General features: G+C 37.4%; 1 pseudogene; it reads left to right on the plus strand.

The window, feature by feature from the left end:
* LOC139716963 (metabotropic glycine receptor-like) overlaps window positions 1–27,167 on the plus strand; it is a 53,937-nt pseudogene that overhangs the window by 20,083 nt on the left and 6,687 nt on the right.

Genomic DNA, 27,167 nt, shown 5'->3' on the forward strand with positions numbered 1-27,167 from the left:
CCACTTGAATTGACAATGGGAGGACAAATGGACATCTGAGAGTAGCTGGTAATTCACTTTCAAGCGAATACGGCTCAGCTGACAGTTTTTTAAATTCAAGTATAAAAATATTGAAGCATTGAGAGCGTAGATGACGCAAATAGAGTGTGGAGCATACATTACGAACTCGTAAATATATCTCTTTTGTTACTCGTTTCTCTTAACGTGTGTATAGGAAACGTATCAGCATACTCGTACTCTAGAATTCCCCAATCTAATTATTCTGGCATTTCATATTTTGTCTGCATTCAGATGCTACTTCTTCCCTGCGTTCTGCTGCTAGATTGAATGGATGAAAACCCATTACAATATTCGAGATGATGAATGCCATTGTATTTCACCCTTGGTGATATTTCTGTTGCACGCTGTCAAATATTACCAGTAGCGCTGGCTAGTCGAAAAAAAAAAAATCAAAGTAATATTGCTAGCATATTGATTGGAGCAGGTTTCTCATGAAAATCTGTCTGAACACTAAATACATTAAGTCATATAATCTATGTATAAACAAAAGTCTTCGAAGGATTCTTATCTTATTAATTGATCAAAACAATATTTTGAAATATTTCAAGTTTCAGTTGTCATCATTTACTGTTATGGCCACGTTATTTAACAAACGAAGTAACTATGTATGAACACAAACACTATATCTTCATGGCAGTGTTATCACTCCGTTCGCGGATTTTACCTGCACATTGAATATCATAAGAAAAGAGATATCGTATCCTGTCGATTAATTCATGGCTTTGTGGTCTGACTACAGCAGATATAGGAAAAATCATCTGTCGTTCGATATTCACAGAATAGAATATATAAGGTGCAAGAGAAAGAATAAATTACTCTATGACAAACGCCCTTTTATTTGCGTAAAAAAAATCACGTGAAGTGCGTATAGAAATTCATTGGTATGAAATTACAAAGAAAACAATTCGTCGCACGTTCCCAAAACCTTAAAGTAGGTTTTTACTTCTGAAAGGGATAATGAATTCGACCAAATATTAAAGCTTATGTTCAGTTGTGGGAAAAAAAACGTTTATAAAAGTTTAATTACTACCATAAAGAAAATATGATTTTAAGTTTTCTTTCAATACAAGCCTTTCCAGTGTTTACACACAGAGAACGAGATCGAAATGTTTTGACACAATTTGCAATCTTCTGTCAATATCGTGTTATTGTTCTTTGTTCGATATACTAGTAGTTTTTCTTTTTGATGATTATACATACATAATTGTACCAGGGTTCGACATTAGCGGTGTAGCGGTGGCCTGGTGGCCCGATCAGGCAACTAAGATCTGAATATTCAAAATGTATTATTACTTTTGCTGTTATTTTGGGCCACTATCCATGTATATCGTTGTAGTGCCACCAAAATTTCAGACGTAAAGATTTTAGTGGCCCAAACGGGGCACCAGACATAAAAGCTTCGGGGTAAATTAACATTAAGATATACAGCATATGCAAAACAATCATCAAATCAACGAGAAGTATCAAATATAGTGATATAACAGGCGAATAACGAAATTTAAGAGCATGCGCCTATTGGATTCTACAGTTTTAATGTCTCCCTGTTATATAAATTCTCTTTCTTCTCTTATACCAGATATAATGTCGGACGAAGGCTACAAAGCAGGACATTTTGAGTGGATTTAAACGTATGACTTCCCATATTACTTTTGCTATTGCAGATATAGTGTACCTTCTTTATAACTAAAATCTGCGGATTAGAAAGGTACTCGGTTTGGGTTTTAGATGACTTTGAACTTGCGGTAATGGGGTTACAGTTCGTTATTTCGAAGGTTCTTTTTCCGAAGGTTTGTTATTCCTAAAGTCGTTAATCCAAATGTGAATAACGTCCGTTATTCCAAAGGTTAGTTAATCCGAAATGAATGAGGTTCTTTATTCCGAAGGTTCGTTAAGCCGAGACTGAAAAAAGGGTTCTTTATCTTGAGGGTTCTTTTGTTTTTTACATTTTCGGATTAACCAGCTTTACTTCATTTTCGGAACCGTAATTTCATTTTCAGGTCTTATTATTATTATTATTATTATTATTACTATTATTTATAGTGCGCTTTTCCCACAAGGCCCAAAGCGCTTACAATCAATTCAAAACATGTACGACAGTATGTATAATTGGATAAATGTTATATATACAGCTACGAACTAGTTGCTACTGAAAAGATGTGTTTTCAAGGCTTTTTTGAACACACTGACTGATGGAGACTGTCTAACGGTAAGTGGTAAATTGTTCCAGTGCTTTGAAGCAGACACAGTAAATGTCCTATCACCGGCTAAGGTGCGAGTAACAGAGTATGTGAGACGAAGCGGATCACTAGATGACCTCAAATTTCTAGTAGGTGTATATAAAGTCAAACAGGCGTCTAAATATTTCGGAGCTTGATCGTTAAGGATTTTATAAACAAACAAAACTAATTTGAAAATTATCCGTTGCTTCAAAGGAAGCCAGTGCAACGACTTCAGAAGTGGCTGAGAAAAATTATTAAATGTCTTTAGTCGAATTTTGAATGTACACACAATGCTGTTTTATTGATTGATATTCGCTATATCTCTTCATTTCATCTTCATTTGTTCTCAGTACTTTTTCTCTGTGATACTTTCATCTAAGTTTACCTTTTATTTACTATTCCTACTGCATTTTTCTGAAGTATGTGCTTTGTATATACAACGTCATATATTTATTCATTTGCAAATATCGTGTTCAACCTGTTAACGGACTTAATGAAAAACAGCTGTAAGCTGAGAGCAAGTAATTTTAATTCCGTGAATAAATAGATAAAGTAAAACCTAAACCCTAAGTAACATATCTCTTCATTTCATCTTCATTTGTTCTCAGTACTTTTTCTCTGTGATACTTTCATCTAAATTTACCTTTTATTTACTATTCCTACTGCATTTTTCTGAAGTATGTGCTTTGTATATACAACGTCATATATTTATTCATTTGCAAATATCGTGTTCAACCTGTTAACGGACTTAATGAAAAACAGCTGTAAGCTGAGAGCAAGTAATTTTAATTCCGTGAATAAATAGATAAAGTAAAACCTAAACCCTAAGAAACACCTTGCGAAAGACTTCTAAATAGACCATTGCGAAAAGACTAAACTGAACCTAAGTTTGTCAAGGATATATGTGCCTGAGATGCAATTTGTTACATGAACCTCGAGAAAATCTCGATTTCTTTTTTAACTCTCTAATGACAGAAAGACGCAATTTCGTGGCTAGGTCATGTGGTCTTGCGTGAATCCTAGGGAGTTATTCAGTAGACCATTTAGAACTTTAAATACTTTCTGAACAGCACAATGAGTGACTGGAGGATATCAAACGGAGAACGTGAGTTCCGTTTGTGACTGCATCCACATCATGAACAGAGGTTAAAGCTCGATTCAAGATAGTCACTTTGTGAATTAGGTGGGAAGCTGTAAAATTTTCAGCTTCCTGTGAAATAAATCACTCTCGTCAAAGCAGAGAATATTTCGGGATGACGATGTCATCTGTTGCTGCGTTGTCCTGAATAAAACAAGATATCAACAACTTGGAACACGATGAGCAGAATATCACTTGTCAAGAGATTACCATGGTGTCATAAAGGAGTCGTCAGTAGCTATAATGTCGAATGATGCATAAGGAATGACACGTGTGCGGAATGAGTCCATATTTCTGGAAGCAATGGCAAAGGAACTTATCGACGCTACCTGAGGCGCATTGCATATAGGGCAAGGAGAGGAAAAGGCACTTCTCAAAACTATGGAAGCTTGTGAGTGCCATCGAGAAGGGGAAAAGGCGAGACATTTTCTTTTTGATTTCTCGGATCCGAAAAGGCAAGATGGCAAGATGTGAGATATAGTCTTCTCGACTTCTGGGACCCGAAAAGACGAAAAGACAAGATCTCTGATCTTGAGGCGAGATCCGAGATATCGCCTTCTCAGCTTTTCGGGTCTGAGAAGGCAAAAGGCTAGATTGACTATGCAGTGTGTATGAGATCTCATCTTCGTGACTTGTCGGGGGAAAAAGTCGAAAAGACGAGTTGTCACAACTCGTCTTTCCGTTCTTCGGGCCCGAAAAAGTCCTTAGGGTAACCTGACAATTTGAACAACTTAATAATACCTTAGCATGATTTCTGCCAAGTCTCGCCAAAATTTGTCTGTGCATTTAAGGCAGAAAGTGATGATGTCAATTTTAACCCATTGGTATAACCTCAACTTGATATTACCCCCAATCATACAGCCTCCAGGTGTCGGGCCACCACTGCATATGCCATGAACAACTCATATTCTTCACACATTAAAGCCAAGTATCATAACAAAAGGGGGATATGTTGTAACTGGAGTAGACAGAGACGAATACGATTAGACACAGAAGGGGATTCTTTAATAGGATGAAAAAGTTGATCATGCATTCTAAAGGATTACATTAACGTTTTTGTAAAAACCTGATCATGCATTAAAAAGGATTACATGAAAATGTCGATTTCATCCAATGGGTATATAGCATCTCAACTTCATATCCCATTCCAGTAGTTGCCTATCCGGATCACGACCACTAATAAACAACGTGTATTCTTAGATCATAAAAACCTCTAATGTAAAATGACTTGTGCACTCTTCTTTTTGATATGGAAACGAAGATATTTGAACTGAACACACCCTGTAGCCTTTTGGGCCGCCCCTTTATACACATACATTATACACATATACTATAATTCTTCGACATCTTATACTCCCCTATAGTTCAAATATAAAAATAAAGTGTATGCATTTTTACATTAAAACACACACCAACACACACACAGACAAAGACGCCAAGCAAGCTGGGATTATGACCAAAGGCGGTGTGTCTGCACAGTCAAAAGGCGCCAGGTGCATAATGTGTGAAGATCAACTGACTGCCACAGGTGGTAAGTCCCATAGATGACACTGTGGAGTCATAAAAGACGAACGAGATGTGTAGATTTATTAAAGTAGTGGACCACAAGAACGGATCATAACCTAACCTAGTCATAGCCAATGTTAGGTTTGGACCGATTAAGTCAAGAAGAATGAAAAGCCTCCCTAAACCATTCGATGTAAGCAGGTTTAGCAATTACTCTGTTGCTGAAGAATTCCGAGCCCGCATTGGTGGAGCTTTTGAGCCACTGCTACAACTTGAGGACACTGATGTAGAAGAGGTATGGGCAAAGTTCCGTGACACCACAAATGCCATCACGGAAGAAACAGTTGGATTCAGAAGAGCTAAACTAGTAACCGGGCTCCCGGAAGAAGTCAGAGAAGTATGTGAACAAAGAAGGAAAGCAAGAATCGCCAAACTAAATCACCCCAATATTGTTAATAATAAAAGATATAAGAAGTTAAATAAATCAGTTAAGTTCCAAGTGAAGAAGTGGGAAAGGAAAAATCTACTGAGGGAAGTGGAGGAAATGGAAGCAGCATATGCTCGCAATGATAGCCATGAACTTTTCAAGAAGGTGCGGAAGTTGGCTAGTGAAAGAGACACAATACAACCAATAGCAAAGAACAAGGAAGGGACCCTGAAAACTGCCCCTAGTGATGTGCTGGACTGCTGGAGAGATCACTTTAGCACACATCTGAACACACAGTTCCCAAGAGATGACAATGTCCTGCAATCAATACCAGATTCACCTCCTGCAGTTCCTGAGAGTGAACCTTTCACAATGGCAGAGGTTGAGTCAGCTATTAAGACCCTGAAAAACCACAAAGCTACTGGAGCTGATAAAATTTCAGCAGAAGTATTAAAGGCAGGGGGACAATCTATGGCACAAATGATATTAAAGATTGTTAATGAAATTCTTCTTCAAAAGAAAACACCAGAGGACTGGAGTAAAGGCCTTATCACACCGGTGTATAAAAAAGGAGACAAATCAGACCCTGTGAATTACAGAGCTATTGTTTTACTATCTGTACCAGGAAAAGTTTTTTTGCAGGATGATACTCAATAGGATCCAACATACAATAGACAACCACCTTTCAGAGGAGCAGTGTGGATTCAGAAGCTCCAGAGGTACAACAGACGCAGTATTTGTAGTCCGCCAGATACTAGAAAAGGCCAAGGAAAGACGCATTCCCATACACTGGAACTTTGTAGACTTTAAAGCCGCCTTGGATACTGTATGGAGGGAAGCACTATGGAAATGTCTCTATGCCATAGGAGTGGAAAAGGATCTGGTTCATCTAATCAGATATATGTATGAGCAATCCAAATGTGCTGTGCTTGTTAATGGGAAAGTTACAGAGTGGTTCACAGTTGTGACAGGAGTCAGGCAAGGATGTCTTTTATCCCCAAGTTTATTCAACATCTTCCTAGAGTTTGTAATGACGGACGTCAAAAACTTAGCGGAGTGAAGATGGGTAGTATGTGTACCAACAACATCAGGACATTGTATGCAGATGATACTACCCTGGTCGAGCTGGTCTTTGAAAAACTCCAAATATCAACTACCAAGTTAGAGGAAGCCTGCGGAAAATGGGGTATGAAGATAAACACCTCCAAGTGTAAAGTTATGACACCCTCAGAAGATGACATAACAATCAATGCTACATGTGTAGACAAAGTGCAGAACTTTGTATTTCTTGGCAGTGTGATACCCTCAGTAACAGAGGATGTGAAGAGGCGCACTACTCTTGCTGCCTGGTCCTTTGGAAGACTAAGGAAAAATATCTGGACTAACAAAGACATTACCAGATCTCTGAAGGTACGCATATACAGAGCACTTATAAGACCTATTGCAACATATGGGGCTGAAAGCTGGACTTTGAAGAAAGGAGACAGGGACAGATTGCAGGTCTTCGAAATGAGATGCCTGAGAACTATTGCCGGGGTATGCCTTATGGACAAAGTAAAGAACAGTGACATCATATGCCAGCTCCATATCACTAACACCATCAATGATGAAGTAACAAAAAGGCAACACAAATGGTTCGGCCATGTCATTCGGATGACAGAGAACCGATTGCCCCTGAGGGCATACAGGAACAACTTTGACACCCCCAGACCACCGGGGCACCCCCCATTGCGTTGGAGTGACCAGATTAGAAGTAGGATAGGCCTACAGGATGCTGAGGAACTGGCCAGGGATAGAGGCATATGGAGGAGGGTTACCCGAGGGAGCGCAAGGGGACACCACGTCCTGTGCAATTAAGTCAGTAAGTCAAGACCACAAGAACGACATTTACAGAGCATGACGAAAAAAAAAAAGTAACGAAGAATATTACACCACGATTAGAATAAACATGAATGGGAAATTTGTGCACTATTATATGTCTAGCGTTGTATCTTCCTGAGTTGAAATGGATGTGACAAAGGATAAAGACGAAAGAATGAATTAATAGTTTTAACATAATCATGACAGTTTAAACTGAACTCATATACAAAGATATGAATAAACATGATGGATTTATAAATATGTGAAGGTAAATACAAAGAAATACTGACCAAGCAAAGAAACTGAATGTGAAACGCAGACTACCTCTACTCTAAATCAGTCCTGTCAACACTGGTCAAGTTCCTTGTAATGTGATTATCTTTAAAAAGTGGTAAAGCTTTGTCAATTTCCTGTTCATTTTAGGCTATTGCAGCGGCTTACACATGAAAGCTGTCATAGTGTAGTCACACCCTTTTGGGCTTCGTTTTTGTGTACTGAGGGCGTCAGTATAATTGATAGATAAATTGATAAATTTGAAAACTTCTTAATGGAGATTAATCCAGCCATTTGTCTTGCTCTTTATTGCCTATCAGTACATAGCAGGGACGTACAGATAGGTGAAGGAGGGAAAACCCCCTTAAAGCAACTGAAATTTGAACAAGGTCACTGTACATTGGAATTACAGATATTGTAAGTTGTAATTTGGTATTGAAGTTACTGCCATGTTACCTATAGCGTATCTCGATCACCTTTGGCTGATTCGTTGCGTGGGATTTGTTGTTGCCTGAAGCCTGCTATAAAGCATGTTAACCGCTTATCCAGGTTGATAATATTGTAAGTTGCCTCATAAAAGAGGTTCTGGGGACCTGGCAGTATTAAATCCATGACTGCGTTTTGAGAATAGGATAAAGTGCTTTTCCGACTCTGTGGTGGAGATTTACGTCATATGAATTTGGCCAAGAATATGAAATAATCTGAAAGAGATCATCAAACAAAACGAAAATAGGAATTAAAGATACCAGTGTCAAGTCCATGTATACTCCAAAAGCGTAAATTAAACAATGTTAAGAATGGACGGACAGTGGGAGCTGTTTAATGAAAAAGATAGGGAGAACCAAATATATGTGAATTGAGGAAAAGCAGCAATATTAGTGCATCAAATCAGTGGATTTTGAGGAAAATGGGACAAACTGTTCAAAATGTATGAATTTTTAAAGAGTTGGTGCACAGCTGAATTAAAAGACTACAACACTTTTTGACGCCGCGTATGAAAAACGATAAAATATAGAGATCTTTCGAGCATAATGAAAGCGCATTTGACTTAAGCTCATTCAGAAAGCAGGGGGAATGATATTGCCCTTAAAATAGTGTTACATCAGTAACGAGTTGAGGGAATGTGTGCGTTTCTTAAAAGAAAAAAACATTTTGCGAAATTCTCTTAGTATTCCCCTTATGATAGATACTAGTATACATGTGTGACGTCACAAACTGTAGTAGTCTTTTTATCCAGCGATGGCTTCACCAAAACGTTACAACTTTTTAAGTTTTCAACAGTTTGACTTTTTTTTCGCAAACTGATGTGTTGTGCCAATGGTCCTGCATTCACTCAATCCAAATGTATCGGTTGGGTTTCATTCCCCTTTACCTTTAAAGAGGTAGCAAAGATTATCGAATAGAAAAATACAGTGTATAGTATAGAAAGATATACAGGAGATTTCAAGTAGGACACAATGAACAAAAAATGTAGGTTTGGAAAAAATGCGTAGGCACAAACAAACAATATCAATCCATTTTCAGGAAAAGGCAATTTCCAGTTTCATTCAATGCAATGAACACTTCCCATGTTCTGCGCGTTGCTTCTGTCATTGTTTTCTTTATTCTCCTCTCTTCGGCCATTGAATTCTGTTTTTACCACTTCAATACACGTATACGGATATCGTATCATTGTATAATATATGCATACACACACAAGCACACACAAACATACACACAAACACACACAGGTACACAAGCAAATACAAGCGCACTGTCGTTTTTATTCACAAACAATGTTTATGTGTGTTTATAATTATGTGGCAGTGTTCAGCTTTAATGCTCTGATATTTCCATGATACCACACACTAATAAAGAAGCCTGGACGACTTGTTTGTTCCATCAGTGACATATAATCTAGCGTCATCTGCTGTAAGAGGGTGATAATGAGTCTGTTGATCATCACAATTAGGGTATATTGTAATCAAATAATTAAAGCGTAAGCACAGGTGATGTTCACAGTATGGAAATGAGCGAGAACCACATAATTAGGGTTATACAAGGAAATCACCGAATGGCTTGGCTTCATATCTGAGTAATCACCAAGCGCATGATCCATCATCCCATGAATGGCCCCTTTTTCTTTAATTAATGGTTAGCAGGGTGTAATCATGAAAGGTTCTAATAACAAAAGTAGTTCTAGTAGTTAAATAACATCAAAAGTATTTAGGGGTGAAAATAATAAGCCAGTTCACAGTTCCACTTTGCGCAAGAGCTTAAAAAAGAAGGTCATTTGTACCAACAGGTATGTTGATTTTTAAATTTACTGGGATAAGCATCTGTGATGAAATGATTTTCATATAATCCTTATAAATGCTGCAGCTTGCCAGCACATCCCCCTAACAGCAAGAGTGGAATTTGGCAATGTCGATAGAAAGAGATTGTTAATACATTCAATGCAAAGGAAATGGATGTTTTCCCAAATATCCATTTCCTTATCACAAAAGGACCTGCATTTGCAGTCATACCACTTTTTGGTCATCTGGTCACAAGCATTGTGAACGAAGATCTAGACATTGAAGTCATAAAATACATCAAATAACAAATTAGTCCAATGTAAATAATAGTTGTGACTGGTTTCGCTATTTCTTATAATCACATAGCTACATCTCCCATGCTCACAAACTCACTACGATTGTATTTCATCCAGCTTACATCAATAATAATCGCGTATCTGATGATTACCATTTGAATTGACACAATGCCGGCATTGTATTTCATAAAGAACATCGCTCGGGGTCATCATTACAAGTATACCTTAAGATATTTGATTGTAAAGATAAAGAAAGCACAAAGAAACGCACTTTCGGTTTTCAAACAGAGCATTTTGAGCCATGTAGGATATTGAAAAAAGGCATGCAAAGGAAATGGATGTTTTCCCAAATATCCATTTCCTTATCACAAAAGGACCTGCATTTGCAGTCATACCACTTTTTGGTCATCTGGTCACAAGCATTGTGAACGAAGATCTAGACATTGAAGTCATAAAATACATCAAATAACAAATTAGTCCAATGTAAATAATAGTTGTGACTGGTTTCGCTATTTCTTATAATCACATAGCTACATCTCCCATGCTCACAAACTCACTACGATTGTATTTCATCCAGCTTACATCAATAATAATCGCGTATCTGATGATTACCATTTGAATTGACACAATGCCGGCATTGTATTTCATAAAGAACATCGCTCGGGGTCATCATTACAAGTATACCTTAAGATATTTGATTGTAAAGATAAAGAAAGCACAAAGAAACGCACTTTCGGTTTTCAAACAGAGCATTTTGAGCCATGTAGGATATTGAAAAAAGGCATGCAGTGGACAATAAGCTTCCTCGTATGACGATAAAGACGGTAATGCCTTTAATGGAGTTCAGTCCATCTGGTACTGAAGGAAAAATTATGACTTCGAGCAATAGTGTCTTACGTCAAAGAGAAGTATCACTTTGATTGATTTCGCAGTATATCAATCACCAGATTAGGCCTACGTGGCTGGTTTTTCGCCATGCTATTTCACGTGTAAAACAAAATATAGAGAAAATTGTAAGGATGTAATGTCAGTGAAGTGGTTGTATTCCATTTTTAATCACACACTGTATGTGATGAATGAAATCAACCATTTTTTGTTAGCATAGATGCTGAAAATGGATAGTAATGGTCACTGAACTGGATCAGCCGAGCCCAATATGACATAAAACAAGGAACACGCCAATTTAAAAGCATTGCAACCAGGGGCGTCTATATCACGTTAACGATATTTATTTATTTTTTTTTTGGGGGGGGGGGGGTATTCTCCCTTCAATTCCAGGGAGATTTTGCATTTTCAGACCTGAAATTCAGAGATCTAGTGCACATTTTGGGTGAAATTTCTGGAATTTTTCCTTCAAAAAAGTATGAAAAGTAAATGATCAGAGAAATGTGAATGACTAAATCGCAGTATCTTAACTCTTGTTCTGCGTGTGCATCATCACTGTGTACTCAGTGTGAAGTGAGGGTTTGGGAGGGGGTCCTCCGCGACGGAGCTTTTGCAGCTTTAGAATTGAAATAAAACGATGTGATGCACATATATTTTTCTATCCATGGATTATTTGGAATGTTCTAGCCCAATCAGCGGGTACTGCGTATTCATTCAAATTAATGAAATTCTTGCATCGGGTTGTTTTTGATAATAATAATTATAATGATAACCAATATTTATATAGCACTTTTTCTAAACAGACGCAAAGCGCTTCAACAATTTTAACAAAATACATGAAATCAACAATATTAACCAGACAAAACAAAACAAAGAAAGGACAACGAAAAACAAACAACAATGACTTTAAACTTGTCAGATCACTAGCAGTGGAATCAAGTAAGAGCCATAAAGAGGTCTTACTTTTGGAACAAATATGACAACTGACTGATAAGAGGTCTTACTTTTGGAACATATGTTACAACTGATTGACTGATTGACTGATTGACAAATTTGCTCTATATAGAGCACATAAGGAGTAAATCAATCAGTAAGTGGTAACCATGATATTAAAAAAATCATAGGCTTATCTACTCGGGCAAGGTTCGAACGTACGCCCTCTTGATCACAGGACAGGTGTCTTATCCACTTTACAACCGAGCTTCCGTCCGACAGGGAGTGCTGGTTCTGTTCTTATAGCATGCAGCAAGAACCTCATTGATTTAGCAATATTGTTAGAATAAATACTTTAATAGGCCTTCAGTATAGGCCAACAGTATTTCAAGACTGATTACTAATGACAAAGTAACACAACATATATATATATATATATATATATATATATATATATATATGTATATATATATAAAGTGAAAATGACAAAAGTTGACAAATTTTCTTTCGTTTGCAAATACCCTTAAGATAACACTAATAAAAAAGACCAGTTTACCACAATGAGAGACATGAATGAAATAGCAATAATAATTTCTAGTTCTCTTTATCTCTTCATAAATTCAAACAAAATCATATTGGAAAACTTAGGGGGAAAAAATAAGAGTTTTCTGTCAACTGAAACTTCAAATGACATAGGGAGGAAGGGCACAAAGATGATTAAATGGACAGAATATCTTTATTTCATTCATTCATTTTAGTAATTTAAGAATTCATGAAACAAATTCAAGAACCAAATATAATTTGCAATTTTCGTAACCTGAGATATCAATTAAAAATCCTACCATTTTTGTTAATATTGCTGTAAATTCTCCCATATTCAAATTTGGGTTTGACAGAAATGTCTTCATTTTCCTCCATTATTTTTGCTTTTATTGATCCTTTGAGCTTCAAAGATATTGTAGAGGTCATACGTATATTTTTGCAACTGAATTCATGTTTTTCACTGTGTTAAATTTGTCTTATGTGCTTATTGTTACATGGAAGAGCGTTTACGCATGAATAACAACTTGTTCATTTTTGCAACTTTTAATTTTGTGCCTTGGAAGAGAAAAACAAAGGTGTTCACTCATACGTAACGTTTCCCTTTTTGTTGACTTACCAAATTACCATATGGTATATAATACATTAACATTTAGCAAAAAAAAACAACAGTTATGAGAAATATAAACTTGAAAAAGTGTTTACGTTTGTTTACTTTCTTCTTCTTCTTTTTTTGCTGAGTTTATATATCGTCGCTGAGGTGACAAGACATTGCATCTCAAAGTTTGGTGAAAATGATTGTTTTGGATTAATGGTCAGATAATCAGTTCAGTGATGTCCTGTCCAAAACCTAGCTGTCTTGCCCCCAAAATGAGACCATCATGGCATGTCAAAGGAAAGGCTATCCCATTTGTTATACTGCTTTGGCTCTTTTGTTTTGTTTTTTTGCTCTCCTGAACATTTAACAATTTGTAGATACGAGGTCTTGTCGCCCCAGTAACGATTATACGTATAGATATCTATTACATTATGTTATATCATAGGTTGTGATATGTATATAATAAAGCTTGCATACATGCATAATTGCGACAGCGATATATCGTAAAATAAAATACAAAAACAAACCAACATTCAATTTAATTTTATTCTATTTTATTGTCCACTTATGGAAATTTGTTTTGTTTGCACGCATTCACATTACATCGGTACATACTGCATAGATACATAATAGCAATAAATACAGATACATGTTAATGTATGTGGTAGACATACTAGAAATATACAGCAATACGGCTTCAATATTAATATCAGAAGATACAAATACATAACATTCAAGGATATTCAACAAACATCCACCAGTTTATAACGGACCTTCTACATGTGCATCATACCCGAGAATAGCCTTGTTCGATATTGGAACGACCGGCAAATTCCTAATTCAATTACCTCGTGAATTAAAGATTTTAAATCAGCAATTCCAAAGCATTTTATTTCCCTATATAGGGCGGATTCTGAAAAAGGGGCCTTGATACACGCGCATGTGTGCGAGTGAACACACCAAGGCTTCTTTATGCATCGGGATGGGATTGGAGTAGTTTTTATTTTGCCTAGATTGGTTCTCGTCCTCGAATGTCTGGTGAAATGAAACGTAATTGATTGAATGACTACGAAAGAGAAGTAGAGGCCCCATGTTTCTCTGAGTGTGTTATATATATATAGCATATAAACATCAACGTTTTTCTTATGCACAAAAACATTTATCAGAGTACATTTCCGTATGAACTGTTACAACGCTACATGCCAATATCTATACGTTGGATATTGATTTACCAATCACTGTCTTCTTGTGACCTCATTCTGTCACAAATGCTACACATGACAGTCCTATAGCAAACCGTCAGAGGTTTTACCACAGAGAATAATGTGTACTGTGGACATGCGTGTTTGTGTGTGCTTCCATGAAATTCAGGTGACAATGAAGCGATTATAAAACAAGGTAACTACCAAGATGACATCCTTGGCAATCGCTTGTATTTCCTGAGTTACAATGACTTAATATTCATGATCCCATTGCAGAAGATGAAACCTGCAGGTCACCGGACACGACTTTAATGAAATGTCACACATGTGACCTCGAGGAAATTGCGCTTTCGACACACCCTCCCAGTCACAAATCCTACGGCTGTCAGAAGGAGAGCTCGCTGTTTGTTTTGCTTTTGTTTTTTCTAACATCATAAAAGTAACTGTAAATATTGACGCAATAACGTCAGTCACATCTGAGCCATGTCCACGTACGAATGATCTGTCTCTGTGACATGAAATATAATTCCTATATCTCGAGGGGAACAAAAGGACAGATGAGGCGCAAAATTCAGCTTTTGATATCTCTTCATAAATGATTCCTCGCTTACGCAATATTATCAAACTGTCTTAGACACATGTACGCTTTGCTTTCAAATATGAAAACGTATTGCACTTGCAGCTTTATATATTTCAGTCGCATAAAAATATTCATTACGTACACCTGTACGCGAGTCTAATTTCTTCATCTTTGATCGCCCAATATTTTACCGTTATCTTTCATGAATTAAATCAATTCTTGCACTATAGTTCTGGTTGTAAACGATGTACATCTTGAATTGTAGAGTCTGCGTGAAATTAAACATTTCATGATGACATAACCTTTGTTTCTTTGTAGGAGAAACTTGATTTACTTGATAGTAAGTTTATGAATGAAAGAAGACTTTACTCTTTACACATCTAACAAAGATGAACAGAACTGAGTGCACTCATACACACATACTCATACTGAAAATACTTGGATTTAACAATTTCTAAAGCAAAGGCAACATAAAGACATCCAGCTTCAGTAATTTTTTTTTTTGTACTGCTTATGAGCGTGTAACAAACGACTATGGGAAAATGATATCCTGACGAAATGAAAATCATCCAAACCTTATTTCATTTGCAGTGGATGATTATGTTTGGAAGTGTCACAAGCTGTGCGTTTTCTCGCCTGACTTTTCAGCTAGTAAAATAAAATTAATGTAATAAGTGAAAACAAAGAGAACACGTGAATTTCATTGCAAACGTTATGGAATACACAGTGCCTTGCGTGTTATCCAGGTTCAATTTACGAAAACGTTTATTAAAACTGCATACAAGGCTCACATACGAATTAATGTAATGACGATTCGCTCTAAAAGAAAAAAAAAACAGACACAACAACTGAACTTACGTCACATTCAATTAAAATGTGCAACCCTCTTTTTGAGTTTCGCTCGCGCCTGCCACTAGTAATAAGCTCCGCTGTTATGGAAGTGGACTGGTGCCGCTGTCCCTGAACATCGGTCGAGTCGTCTGAGCTCACAGAAAGGGCCCTCCCAATCTCTCTCCTGCTCCCCAACCCTTTCCCCTTCTTTTCTTTAACTTTCCCCTTCTTTTCCTTCCCTCCCACTTTCTTTTTCACTTCTCCTTCTTTCCATCTCTCTCTTTCTTTCTCCCATTCTCTCATGCGTCTACCGTCCTAACCAGATTAGTAGGATCAATTTACATGTTACCATAGCAACCAAGAGCATCCTCGACTGGTGATGACACGAAGTACTGTTGATATTGGCTCGGGTCACACTGACACTGTTCAGTTGTATCACACTCTCAAGTAAGGACGTCGAGACTGTAGGGCGATTGCAAGCTGTGATTAATCGAGGAGAGATTGGAACGTCTATGATGTCAACTATTCCATGTAGCAGCCGCTACTATTAAGATGTTGTATCGTATGGAGTGAGATGGCGTAAGATATCGCATTTCATTGTACCTCAAAGACGAGAGTCAAAATTGTTTGCTTGACTCATCACATCATAATAGAGTCATCACTCATCACAATATTACAAATAAGTAAGCACGGGTATCTAATCAATAATTTCAACAACTTACGGAGTCTAAGACAAGTATCCTTTCAAAACAAGATGATGCTGTGATCTACGGTGATTACTTTTGAACAAGCTCAAATTATCAACGTCATAATGCGTTTTTATCATGTTTTCTTCTTTGTCTTTATCTTCTTCTTTCTCCGACGAAATTTCTGTGATGGCTTGCGTCATCGAAGCTTTATCGGGATAAACGTACAGATAAAATGCAGTTGTCCTACTTTTTCATTATTTCTCTAACCACAAGCTGACTGAAGTCCTCGCTTGTTGAGCTTGGGTCCGATTCTTATATTGCCAGATAATCTGTCTTAATAGAGCTCTCTTCAGTGGCAGAATGCGTATTTGGAGCATCTAATCTATTTGGAGAGAGTTTCGTTCGGTGAGGCTAATAAGCTGCCCTAGGCTATCCGTGTAAGTATGTTAAGAGGTTTTACTCTCAAAGGATAGAAACCATGTCATAAATGCTTTATCGTATCACTCGTTCCTAATTAGCTCATGTGTACATTGGTACAATGACCTTTTTCCTTTCTCAGTTGGCTAGGTACTTACCTTGTTCTGAAAGCAGCATAATGCGTGATCTTGCCCTGACGTGACAATTTATGGAATTCATATTCAAACAAAGAATAAACTTGCACAGAGCGGGTGACCAGAATGATTTGTCAATTTATTAACCTCTAGGGAAGCATTATATTTCATTGTTTCCCCTGAATATATTAAAGGTTGTTTTTTTCATTAGTACATCCAAATACCAGGCTTACCGTCAGGTGAATGTGCTGGAAAGCACTATTTATAAGGATTACATGAATAATCGTCATATCACAGATGCTTTTCTCAGTGAATTTACAAACCATCATGCCTGTTTGTACAAATGACCTTTTCTGCTCATGCGCAAACTACTAGTAAGTGATTTACAAACTGTTCTATCTGGGTAGTCAACTGCGTTGTAAAACTGTACAAATAAAATATTGCGCCATTGTTATCTCCTGTTTCAATGATAAAATAAAACAATCGTAGTCTTAATATCAAGATAGCACAAAACAACAACAAAAACCAAAACAAAACAAAATCTCCCTCCGAGCAACCAGAATAGTTTTAGAGGAGGAAGTCTCGGAAGACTATAATGTCGCTGGTGTAGAGTCCTGAGGGCAGCGTCTTACGTGACTAACGAGTCTAATCGGTCTAATCCTTAGAGGTTTGACAGTCGCGTCCACAGTTGGGGCAGATGTACTCTGTTGCTGGTCTGGTTTCCTGGTTTAGGGCTTTCCTGTGTTGTCGTTTTGCATCACTGAAGTTTCTGTTTGGGCAAACGTCTTCTCTAAATGGGATATGCAGCAATAGGGCATCGATTATTTTGTACATAAAGGAGAGGCATTGCGTATTACCTCTATCTTTTGAAATGAAGAGATGCACATGACAGTAAAAATTATGTTACCAATGATAAGGAAACAGGAAATATTGCCAAAGATTCATTTAGTAAATTCGGGCAAATGTTAGGAAATTTGAGGCAGTTGTGGCCCTATATCTTGCCAAAATCTGTTGTTTTGCGCATCAAAATAAATTTCTTATTATGGATTTTAGGGTAAAACTTGCCATGAGGTGTGTGATTCATGGTTCTTGTCATTGTACACTTTCTCCCCCCCCCCCTTTTTTTTTATACTGGGTAGGGTGTTATACAACAATCATCAATATCTCAATCCTCCCATATAATGCATTGTCAGCTCTAATGTCTGTGACTATCTGCCTGCGTTGCATATTTTCGTTATTGCAGTATACGCATACATGTGATCAGAAGAGCATTTTCCACTTTCACGTATCCGAAATTCCTCCAAGTAACAGCAAAGTTGAACATGACCAAGTATCGAGGTTGCCTTCACGTTTGCGATTGATAAATGTTAGGTCGCATGTCCTCGTTCTAAACTTGGATATGCGCGGGACACATACGTCACGAGTAGCTCTGCTGACGTCACAGATGCCTTTGGCTGTCACTAAATTTACTTTGAAGAATCCGCATGCTTTGCGTTGCATCGTGATGAGTTTCTCCATGTCCAAGAGATCATGCGATAATACTGGACATAAGGACGGTCCTTTTATTAATTCAGTTTTTCCCAAAACAATGACATAGAATACGACCATAAAATATCTAGTCATAAGAAATAAAGAACTGAGGCTTCTAGACCTCTTATTACTGTACATTGTGTTATTCAATGTATACGGCAATAAAACCTATCGTCAGTCCTTCATTTCTTCCTTGTATAACTTCTTTGAGTTCAAAAGGAGTTAATGTGCTTATCTAATACTTTGTTTTATTTAGGCTATTACAGACTGACCATTCTGCCTTGTGTTCTGCCATCACGCTGCGATGATAACTCATCATGTTGTCATCATCTATAATCATACCTGATTTATCATTCCTGTAATGTAGGCTCTCTTTTATCTATGATTTCATGTTGTTCATTACCCCAAAAGTTATGTAGGTCTATAGGTTGAGCGCATGATTGCAAGGAACATCCAATGATTCAATTGCTATCAATACAATCAAATAGTTAGTTAAATACTGCTAAATGATCAAAATTTATTACAGGTGACCAAAGTGGTTCGTGTATGTGCAACTTGTATCAATTCTTTATCATGTTAAGAGGCGGGTAAGTCGACAATACATGATTCAAGTGCAAAGCTTTCTATAACAGCGACGCCAGTTTCACATGAAGCATTTCCCTTTAAGACAAATTTAAGTTTTAGGGTACAGCAGCCACGTACGTAGCATTGTCTCACTCAGTACTTGTGTTGGGGCGCCAGATGTTCTTCTCATATAACCAATATATTATCATATTCGTGTAGTGAAGTGGCGGTGAATGAGCACATTGGAATATATATATTTACGCAAAAAAGGAAACCTTGTGCCATCACCGTGAATGGTATACTAAAGGCCAAACAGGAAAAACAGGCTGTCAGTTTGAATGCCGTCTCGACATTGCCAACCCGTTCAATCAATAACACCCCATTAGTGGAGAAAGCATGCGATGTAATATATTCGGCTTACAGTTGCCTCGGTTGCAATACCGCATGCTGAAATTGTGCATCGCTCAGCCGCCTTCGACGATGCAAAAATGATCACATTACTCTGAGGCAGTAACGTTCCTCGAGAATCTTTATTCGGATGGTTATCTCTTTCAAGACATTTTATGGTTGCACTGACTCCCCGTCCCGTTTACCCACGGAAATTGTCATAAAACGGTAGCCAAATACCTTCACCTATCAAGGAGAAACGATTAAAATGTCCTTATATTTCAACAAATCTTACTTTCATAATCAACGTATATTTTATTTGGCTAACCTTTTCCAAAGCCCCGTTAAAAGGTCTTCTGAATTATGTGTGACACGCACCTTGCTGCATATTAGCTTTCTAGATGTTGACCCTGTCGTTGATCCCCAGATCTCCACCAGACCTTGTTTTGACCCTCAGCGAGGAAACAACCGGATATTATAATCCACCCAGTAATTTGACAACATCCACTCAGGTTATTATTCTTATTGCCAAACTATTTTTGTCACTTATCTCTTCTCAGGGGCGTGGTCAGCATTGATGTCGACTTGATGTCCATGGACATCAACCAATGCGAGAATGGCACGGGGATCTTTGCAGGGACGCATATAATGCCGGAATACCACCACAGTAAGTACGATGTATAGAAATTACACCTTACCCAGTGTACCCATGCCCTAATCCATTAAAAATACCCGACAAGAATCTAAAAGATTGTAAGTAAGCAAATTATTCACAGAAACTGCACACCTTTGACATTTGACACCTTTTCCTTTTTCTGCTGTAAGTGCAAACTACATCTGAAATCTACACCTTAAAATCTTCGTCTCATGATGAACAAAATCCTGCCCTTTTAATCATAAACGTCAATGGCTGTTAAAGTTGATTATGTACCGCGTTTGCACCCCGCAGCTGCTGCTTTCTCTTTACAAATAACATGAAGAGAGAGAGAGAGAGAGAGAGGGGGGGGGGAGGGGGAGACAGTCAAAGAGGTGGAAAACGTCACCCTGGTATGGTATTACTTCACGTGAATGCGCACGTCATCGGCAAGGAATGAATAAACCCCCATCTTTAGGTTTAAAGTCTCCTGAAATTTGTACAAGAATATTGTGTGTCGAGGTCGACATTTGAAGTCCCGATTAGCTGATAAGACACAAAAGAACTCTTTCGAATTTTCCCTTATCATCGTTGAGTATTTCGTCAAACTTTATGTGATATCAAGCCTTCCAAATTCCAAGGAGAACCAACATTACAATGATGTAAAAAGTGTTTTCATGTGTGTTACAGACTTCACACCTGGCAGACTGTGGAAACAATAAAGGTCTAAAAAAAAATAAGGTCTAAAAATAAGCGTAATGGTTTCCTTATAAATACAATGCATAATTGGATGGCAATGTCTCTCTTGTACGTTCATTCTATGTAAGGCACATAGTGTTGCATTGTTATGTTCATCATCATCATCACAATATCGTCTATGTTTTGTTTTTAAATCTTGTAGCGTAATATTCATTAGTAGTGTCCTGCGTGTGTTCGCATTGATGCGCCTAATGTTTTCTTCCGGTCTAGTAAAAATATTTGGATAATGATTTATTGTAGAAAATGAATGAAAAATACAGTTATGGGTAAATGATATCAGACATTACAACATTCTATTGTCGTGGATCATGTATGAGATCAGTCATCTTACGACCTGATTACTGTCGTACGTTCCTTGAAATTCAATGTCATTTTGACTTCTGCTCTTTGGAATCGGTCTTCAGCGTCATGATTAAACAATATTGCTTGAAACGTTTCTTTGTCATAGAACCAATTATGGAACATTCTGACATAGCAATGACTTTTTTGTCTTATATAGGCAGCACTAAGAGGGTGAAGTGCATAATGAGATACTAGTAATCCAAGGATCTGTGATGTGCATTACTCTGGAACAATTTGTGTTGCTCATGCACAACCATTCACATTAGCAGGGACATTTCATATAAATATATCATATGTTATGTACATTGTATTACACGTAATCATACTCTCATAATATACCATATTATGTTATACAACATGTTAAATGGGCTTCTAAAACCACAGAGTGCGGCCGCGCAGAGCCACAGGTATTAGACAATATGTTTCACACACATTATTCAAAGGTCGAAATGACACATTGCAAGCTAGGCAAGTACAAAATGACGGTCCATGTGTGTCACTTGCGTGGCTCAGTATTTTCATGAGTGAGTGCTTGGTGTATAGAAGCATATAACAATAACTTGCACCGCATTAAGTGTGTCGCTGTTCTTTTATAATTGCCTGAGGTCATCGGATCTTCCAGTATCGTGTTAAGTTAAATGATAAAATTATGATCTGGACTTATGACATCAGCTTTTCTGCATAAGCTTGTGAGCAAATATTGGGAATAAAAAATCAGTTGAGAATAGCAAGAAGTTGATTTTGAACATGCAAATAATAATCAATTAGCTTACGCGTTCATTAGATTATTTACGCGAGACTCAATGCAGAGGAACTTTAATTGACATTTAACTTTTCGACTTTCTGAATATATTCAAATGACCTATTGTTCACCCTGTTATCAACATTCAGTCACTCATATCGAACCCCTCCCCCAAATCGATAATCACCCTTTGTATTTAAATGTATAACATCGCTCTGATATTTTATTTTGTTTTCAGAAAACACAGCCTGATAGTAGGACTTATTCTGCATTTGTGATAATTTAATATACAAAGGTTTTTTTTTTAAATCCAGGTATATCTACAGACAAGTCGACATTCCAACCCGCAATCGATAATGATAACAGCTAATAGCATCTTTTGCACTAGATAGAACTCGTTTCGAGATGTCATCCCTGTATCAGCACTGGAGTCAAAGTAATGTACAAACTGGCAGGCAGTGACAGTACAAGTTCATTGAGTTCATGAGATTTCAGAATAGATGTGCTTTGACAATTATGAATGTAAGAGTTGCATCGTACTCTACTAAAGTGAGGCCACTCCGGAGAATACAATTTTTTGGTATTTCATTTAAGGATAAACAGGCACACAGAATTCCACTTATATACTTTATTACATACAGCTATCAGTGATCCTTCCCTTTCTCATGTGTGTTGGGTCTTGGGACTGTGTTAAATGTCTAAAAGCTCTTTCTTGCTTTATGAGTCATTCAATGATTTCTTGTAAAGCTATTCTTTCTTTCTTTTGTACATTCTTACCTTCACATATTTTACTTCTCTTTTTTTTTCTCATTTATTATTCATATCTATTTCTATTTCTCTGGATTTCAAATCTCCTTACTGTATCAAAACGGCGAATTGAAAATCTTCATGCCAGAATGTCTTGAAATCATTCATTATTTTGCCAAGGCTATTAGGGCTAGACAGCACCTCACGGCTCAGAAAATACGACACAAAGATTGACTGACTGCAGATCATGGCGTGTTTCTCAAGATGAATGATAAGTGGTCTGATGTTATTCAAGCCTTCACAAACGGGGCAACAATAAACTAATAAGTGACCATGACTGTACTACTGTAGCATTCAAGCTTTCATGACTATCTATCAGAATAGTGTCGCTAAATCAAGCTATGTGAATACTAGTAGATTCTCATCAAATTTTCATTCGCAACAGAGTATGAACAATTCCGACAAATAGAGAATAACACCAGGCGAAATTTACCTCTATAAGCCTATATACCTTTCGAGAATATGGATATAAGGGAGAGAGATTTGCGGTGACACCATGTTGGTCATGTTGGTCACCATGGTGTCACCGCAAATCTTTCTCCCTCATTACTTCACCATGGAAACCTTCAAACAACACATAATATGAATATACGTTAGTGTATCACAAGTAGGCCTATGTTACGTATGTTGTTCTTAGTAAGAACTAATCATTCTTATATGAAACAATATTGAACACTTCCGAACATAGTAAGAGATAATCTTTACAGAGCATCAAGTCTCAACCCTAAATTTCCTCGTTGTGCTTTGAAGACAGCCGCCCTCTGCCGAGGACTACTTCCTCAATTCAATTTCATGTTAAAATGGCTTCTATGTATTTCACCGCATGTGAAGGTTTCCTCGTTTTCAACGTGATGTTATCGAAGGACTAGCCCTCATGCAAATCGCATGAGTAACGTCGACAATACCTGAAACTAATCTATCTTATTCAAATCGACCATTGGTAGATGAATAGTTGTCCACCTTCTATAACCATGATAACAAACTCTTATATGAATTATCATTTGCTATGAAAATCATGAAACGGTTAGTGGGAAATGTAAAGGAGCAAACGCGGGGGAGCAAAGATGTTCGTGACTGAAGAAACGGAATACCACGAATCGGTGACAACTTCAGCTAAAAGGGTCTGCACTTTAGGAGTTTATGCCATTTAATCTGTCTTTAAATCATCCAAAGTGGTGTTCAAATATATCAAAATAAAGACTCAAAGACTTGTCTACGTCATCTGACTGTGACGTCAGTTATTTGAACAACGCTGATTCAAAATACAATGTCCTCAAAAGATTCTGTTCCCAACTATGACGAACATGTATGATTTATATTCTTTTCGTCTCTGCAGAGACAAAGGAAGTTGGAAAAAACAAAATGTTCATTGGTTTTTGTTTGCAAAATGAATGGATAATACAATGTACTACGTAAATGACGGCGTGTACTGGAGGCGGATATCTTTAGATTTAAAAAGGTCGACGTGCACAATGAATCACTGAATATAAACTTTGTGGACCATTTGATTAAATACTTTTTCAAATTTACATACTTTTTCAATTTTGTTCACGATTACGCTGATCTGATTGAGTCATTAACGATATCAATAAAGCAATCATCTTAGTCGTTGACAAAGCTTCTGCATTTTATCTTTATTTGTTTGAGGAATCGTGAACACGGAGTGGCACTGCAGATCAATAATATATGAAAATGAGGGGCTTGTATTTGAAGATTGCTGACTGAACAATTCTTGAACGTTTGTGATCCATAGTGCGTTCCGGTGCCGGGACATGGTTTCACCAGCGGATCCTACGAGTGTCACTGCAAAGATCGTTACTTCTTTCCTTCTCTGGCTGCTCCGGTTAAGACCTTCAACGGATCAATGATTGAGCGTGCCTGGTCGACGTCATTTGGTGAACCGCGCAGCAACGCCACCGAAGATGGTCCTTACTATGAGACTGATTTCGACTGCCGGCAGTGCCGCGAGGGGTGCACGACATGCACGGACGACTCGCCATGCTTTGTGACAAACGATGTGATCCTACGAGCTGTTATTCTAGGCATGCAGGCTTTGTGCATGGTTGCCATCATCGTGCTCATTGTGGTCATCCTCAAAAATCGATCAGCAAAGGTAGGATCCAACAAGGAAGAGCGGAAATATGAATATTTCTTTTTGAAACAAGACCTGTTATGTTCAGAATCTATGAATGTGAAACGGAACTTTTCAATGGATACACTAGTCTGAGGAAAATTTGGATATCAGTAAATTGGTCTTCCTCTAAATATGGACTAAGAGTAGAAATGCGCACACTTTTACTGCCATAAAGATAATGAGATGAAAGATTAAGCGTTTTGTAAGTATCAAACAATGTCACGAGTCAAGACACGCTAGTAACTAATTCTATGAAGCTTTTCTCAACATGAAGTGCACATCTGTATGTATTGCATGGGTTAGTGAAATATAAGCCAGAGATGGCATTATGATCACGTGAAAACAGACCGTAATGTCCTCGCATAATGGCCAACGAAGGACGTGCGCCTGTTAAAATGCATCACGCCATATACGTACTACATGGTTGAGGCACAAGATGCTGGAGGTGCGAACTTGTGCGCTGTTATCTGTCTGTTATCTGTCTGCGCGAAAATGTCTACAGCGGAAAATATTCCCAATCGGAAATATACTTAACTCTGAAAGAATTTGGCTTACCATTTTCATAATAATAATAATAATAACAATAATAATAATAATAATAATAATAATGATAATAATAATAATAATAAAAGCAACAACAGCAACAGCAACTGTTATAGGTCAGGGTTGAAAGAATATTTGTTCGGAAGGCATCTCAAAAAAAGATAAATAAACGCTTCGTATGAATTATTTTCTCTGTTTCCTCGCCCGCTCCCCTTACTCATCATCTACATCATGTTTTATATAATTCTTCAGGTAGTATGTTGCGATAGTCCATGGATGCTCGTGGTCGTACTTATCGGCGCTTTCGTCCTCTACTCGGAACTCATAGCAATGTACTTTGAGCCTGAGGCGATCACCTGCTTCCTCAGAAAGTGGCTGCGAGGGTGGGGCTTTGCCATCGCCTACGGAATGCTCGTCTTAAAAATATACCGGTAACGTCCCTACTTTCAAACAAATTGCCTTGAAGATTCCAATGGACGAGAGACATTTGGTCTCAGGACAGGTTTTACTTAAACACCTCATGGATAGATATATTGCAGAAGTTAAAAAAAAAGAAAATAAAAAGAAAGTAAAAAAAAAATGCTGATGCGCTGTAGGTGAAGACAAAATATGCCATAAACATCAATGATAAATAATGTGGTCATTCATACTATGTGAATATCTGTAATGGTCTGTTTCTTTCGGAAGACTTGTGAACGTGATGTGAAGTCAATATTGTGACATACTCTTTTTGTAACTGTTCGATTTCTGCAATTAATGGTTTTCATGGTACTGCTTTGAGGGAATTGTATTCTAAAAATTTAACTTTCTCATTACCGCATTTATTTTCTCTGCGTGAACTTTCACAATTTTCAGCGACAAAATCTTAGAATCTCTGTTGAGACCTATTTATAAATGTATTTCATTCATGTATTCTACCCCTTTGTTTACTCCAATGCCCACTTTAGTCGCAACATTGAAAACAATTTCTACATTTCCCCTCATTCGAGATTGTAGACATGACCCAATCAACAAATGAAATGAAATGAAATGAAAGTCTATAAACATGCAATATCCCCAAACCCTCTTTTTTCTTCTTCTTTGGCATCTGTAGGAAATTAGCCATTTTCCAGACGCGTTCGGCCACGCGCGTGCTCGTGCGTGACCGCGATGTGCTAAAGTGGTTACTCCTCATCATCCTCGTACTCTCCGGCTACCTCGCCACGTGGACCACTTTTTCTGTACAAAACATGCAGTATCGGGGCAACGACATCACAGCCATTGGTACCGACAGCCAGGGAATGAAATTCTTTGCCTGCGCGGTAGAATGGTGGGATTACGTCATTGATGTTAGTAAGTACCTATAGTGCCGTGAACAATGAAATTATGTTATGTTATTATATTTATTTATTCATTTATCATTTATATTACTTATAGTATATTTATCATTTTATTCATTGTATCTTCGACAAGGTGGTTGAAACAACAAGAAGCACGTGATATATATATATATATATATATATATATATATATATATATATATCATAATGATAATAACAAGGTGTAATAACATATTTCAAACTTGAATCGACATATTCTTTTGGCACTTTACAGTCTGTGTGAACAAAAGCATAGTTGAGTGATTTCATAAGGTTTCTCCATTACATAGGTGACATCATAACATTGCAAGAACGTGTATTACGTATCAATTTCTTTTGTTCGAGACTGTAAAAGCCATTGTATGTAATATGTTCTCCCTTTCCCCGTTTCAACGTTGTGCTTGTAACGAGAATGTTTATTCGAGCTCTGTGAACCGTTTGCAATAAAAATGGGTAGAGATGTTCCCTTTGCTATGCCTGGGGGGTGTTTCATAAAGCTGTTC

This window comes from Diadema antillarum, unplaced genomic scaffold (genome assembly GCF_040938485.1).
Source record: "Diadema antillarum isolate AM-2024a unplaced genomic scaffold, OU_Dant_1.0 scf00000071, whole genome shotgun sequence".
Taxonomy (NCBI): Eukaryota; Metazoa; Echinodermata; class Echinoidea; order Diadematoida; family Diadematidae; genus Diadema; species Diadema antillarum.